At 31.8% G+C, this 4,761-nt stretch overlaps 1 pseudogene; it reads left to right on the top strand.

The window, feature by feature from the left end:
- Positions 1-2,266: 2,266 nt before the first annotated feature.
- Positions 2,267-2,384, top strand: LOC145293428 (5S ribosomal RNA; annotated as a pseudogene).
- Positions 2,385-4,761: the final 2,377 nt, after the last annotated feature.

Genomic DNA, 4,761 nt, shown 5'->3' with positions numbered 1-4,761 from the left:
TATATTTCTTAGAAATATAGCAAATATATACACGCAGATACACTTTCACTTTTATAGATATACGTTGCCCCGGGTGTTTGGAGCTGTTTGTTGAGCAAAAAGAAAAGCGATCTATTTTTTTTTTATCTTTGGCCCCTATTGTGACCCCTTAGCCTTTATTGTTTGGGGCTCAAATCAAGTTATTAAGTTAGATTCAAGTCCGCGGAACCTATATCTAAAATTTCAATTGTTTATACTCAAAATTGTCGGAGGTGTTTGGTAGAGTTCTCAAAGGTCAAATCGTTGAACTTTGCCCCCTTAATAGACAAATGTCTAGCCGAAACCAATGAAAAAGATTTTCCCAAATCTCAGTACCATGTATATCAAATTTTGAGTCTGTAGACTTAAAATTGACAGAATTATTGTGTATGAAAATGTACACACACACACACACACATAGACACACACACAAAGACACGTTCACTTTTATATATATACTAACCTTTCAGCGTGGCGTTGCCCGGGTGTTTGGAGATGTATGTTGAGCAAAAAAAAAAAAAAAATGCTGGCAGTTTTTTTTTAATTTGACCCCTATTATGAACCCTTAACATTTATTGTTTTGGGCTCAAATCAAGTTACTAAGTAAGAGCCATGTCCAAGAAACCTATATCGAAAATTTTAAGTGTTTAGATCCAAAATTGTCGGAGGAGTTTGGTATTGTTCTTAAAGGTCAAATCGTTGAACTTTGACCCCTTAACAGCCAAATTTCTGGCCGAAAACGGATTACGAAGATTTTTTCGAAATCTCAGTACCCTGTATATCAAATTTCAAGTCTGTAGACTTAAAATTGACAGAGTTATTGCGTAGGAAAATTTACAGACACAGACACAAACACACACAGACACGTTCACTTTTATACATAATATATATATATATATATATATATATATATATATATATATGATGAAAACAATGGAAATAGTATTCCGACAAAATAGAGAAATAAAAAGGAACACACCGTATTATGTGTTCATCAACGTTTCGTCTTTATTTCGAGACATCCTCTGGATGAATCAGATTAAGAAACAAAAAAACACCAGTACAAAATATTTGAAAATGTTTCACGTGCAAAGTGTGACGCTGTTCTATTTCAGAAAAAACGAAAATTGAAAACAAAATATTTAACGGTCAATTTACAGTCTCGATTAAACGCTTCAGCATTTGTCGTTTTCGTCTTAAAAGTTATCTCTAGTGGGATAAAAATGGTTTAAATTTAAGTGACTTGAAGCTATAAATATATGCGTACACATACCCAGAATTAAGTCGGTTTAACCCTGACAAAATCAACTGCTTTTATTTTTTTTTAATTTCGGCGATTCCGCAGATATATATATATAGGCTAAAAACAAATTGAAAGTGTTCACAAAGTCCAAATCGCATATATATATATATATATATATATATATATATATATATATATATATATAAAATTTAAAATATGTAGAACAAATATTCAAAAAGGAGTTTGGTAGAGACGTTTCGCGCACGCACAGAAAATTTCATACATGTTTGACTCATGTACAGGTCACCTACATCTAAAATGTCACGTTTTTAGACCCAAAATTGGCAAATTAGTTTGGTAGAATTTGCACAGGTTAATGCTTTCAACTTGAACTCCTGGCCGCCAAATTTTCGCCCAAAAACTGATTAAAAAGCTTGCTGGATATCTGAATACATTTATGTAAAAGTTCAAATATTTAGACCCAAAAATAGATTACTTTTGGCAGCTGGCACTATGTTTGAATACACTTTATGTACAATTTAAAATGTTTAGATCAAAATTGGATGAGTAATTTTGTAGGGACTGCAGAGGGAAATTTGTGTTATCTTTAACCTCAAGTTTGAGGCCTTAACTTTTGGGCTCAAATCAAATTACAAAAGTTTGATCTATGTCCAAGAAACCTACATTTTAAATTTAAATTGTTTAGACTCAAAATTAGCGAAGGAGTTTGGTAGAGATTTGAAATGCAAAATTGTTGAACTTATACCTATTGACACTCAAATTTCCGGCGAAAAGCAGATTAACAAGATTTTCCCAAATCTCAATGGCCCTTATGTTTAATCTTGAGTCGATATATATATATATATATATATATATATATATATATATATATATATATATATATATATATATATATATATATATATACGGTGTGTTAAACGTGGTACTGCCGCATATATATATATATATATATATATATATATATATATATATATATATATATATATATGCGGCAGTACCACGTTTAACACACCGGTTCCTGTCAGAGCACCGAGGTTAAGCATCGATGAGCCTGACCAGTACTAAATGGGTGACCGTTTGGGACTTCCAGGTGCTGTATATGCTCTTCACTCATCCCGGTATTGTTTCAAGTGGTCTTGAAGTTCTCTTTTCAGTAGGGATTCAGGGAGATGTAGTTTGTGATTGCGCACACCTTTCCACAAAATTTCATCGCGCTACACTTGGAGAAAGCTTCACACGCCTCCCGGTAGTGACTTATTTTAAAGCACATTGTGGTCTATATTACACCATAACGTACCTTTCATTCACTATTCAAAGATTAAGTTCATATAATAGTTTTAATTAAACATTAAAATGCAAAAGTCAAACATAATGGTTCAGTTTTGCCTTAAAAAGAAACATTAACTTCGAACGTGTAACTTTCTAATCAAATAACCTCCCGTTAATTTATGCGCCTGTTACTCCCTGCTTGTGCGTTAATAAATATTCTCAAATGATTTTATCCTATTAGCCTATATACTGCCGTTGACTTTGATCGAAATCGGACTGCCCATTAGTCGATTGAAGTTTTCAGAATATTGATTTTCGATTCAATACGTAAATAAGAAATGTCGCAGGCACATAAATTATATTTGGGGGGAATTTACAGAAATCGGACTAGCGTAGGAAAAGGCCTCGCACATAAATGTACACACACATATACACACGGGAACCCACTCATATACACACGGAAACCCACTCATATACACACACGGAAACACACACAGCAACACACATTCACACACGCAGATAATGTGCTATTTATCTATGAGAAACTTTTCTGCTGTAGGATGCTGAACGTGGTCCTCCTAAATAACATTCTCGAGAGTCACAGACATTTTTTTCCTATATCTTCCACATAATATCGAAATATTCTTTACAAAGAACGGCATAACAAAGGTATCGTTTACTCACTTAATGATCCTGTCAACGGATTGCTTTCTTAAAATGAGATCAACCCCGTTGTTTAGTAAATATAGCAAAACTAGCAAAACAATATCAAACCAGAATTAATATTTTGCTAACAATAATTTCTCTGTAGGTATGAGCCGGCATTGAATATTCATGTATTAAGGAAATTAATATTAATGCTGTCTTATTTGTCCAACCAAAAATTTTTTGTTTTGAAACTAGTATTTTTTTCTGAATGAAAATTAAGTATAAAAACTATAAATTTTAATTTGCTCTGTCTAGTATATTGAGCAATTTTTTTTAGCTGGGATTGTCTTGTATAGACATATTAGCCACTAAACGTATTTTATAAGACTTGATTCCACAAGATTAATTAGCTGTGATCTAATTCATCTCATTATTCATTTATATATATATATATATATATATATATATATATATATATATATATATATATATAATGTATATATACACACACACACGCACGCACACACACATATATATATACATATATATATATATATACATATATATATATATATATATCAGCATGCCTATATAATACATGAGAACAATTCTGCACGTCTGACTTTGTCCTTCTACGACGACCTAAACTTTTCATCTCTTGGTTGTGGATTTTATTTAGCTGGGATTGTCTTGTATAGACATATTACCCACTAAACGTATTTTATAAGATTTGATTCCACAAGATTAATTAGCTGTGATCTAATTCATCTCATTATTCATTTATATATATATATATATCAGCATACCTAGATAATACATGCGGATTTAGAGGTTTAAGACAGTAAGAAATCATCCTCTGCAATGAACATGCGTCAAAAAAAGATACGTGATAACATTCTTGGAAATTGTGCAAAATGAATTGTGGTGATGCTGTAGGAAATTACTTGTTAAGCACAAACCGTCGCTCTTTTTAATAGTACCACTTCCATCTTCGTATCTCTTCGATCTTTGGAGTTGTAAAAATAAGACTCTCTACTTAAGGAACGACACGCTTATTTATCGAAATATAAACCGGCGTCCATCCATTTGTGTGTCAATTCATCTCTTTATGTCATAATATAAAAAAAATGTACCATTAATATGATTTGATCCCTGTCAATCCTGGTTATCCTGCTAGTATTAATACATGAATCCTGTTATATGATGAAACGATGTCTGAGAAGATATTTAATGCATGTAGCACCGTTGCAAATTCACCGGAATAAGCAATGTATTTAATCAACAAATATGTTTTTATAAAGCTGATATTTATCTGGAAAAAAAAATTAATAACTACGGCTACGACAACAGGATATTCTTTTCATTGTTTTGACTCTTGAGTATATATTTGATAGAGTTAGACATATTTAATCAACTGACAACGACATCAATCTATATAAAAGCATATAAGATATCCACGGATACACACTGAGTTTCTAAAATTGAAAAGAATATGCTGTTTTCCTATCTCCTAATGATAACACGTAAATTAAGTGTTTTTTGGCATTTATACAAAATAGTGT

This window comes from Euprymna scolopes, chromosome 14, assembly GCF_053919585.1.
Source record: "Euprymna scolopes isolate OS-2025 chromosome 14, ASM5391958v1, whole genome shotgun sequence".
Taxonomy (NCBI): Eukaryota; Metazoa; Mollusca; class Cephalopoda; order Sepiida; family Sepiolidae; genus Euprymna; species Euprymna scolopes.
Note: the sequence above shows the minus strand (reverse complement) of the source record. Positions and strands in the feature narration are given on the sequence as shown.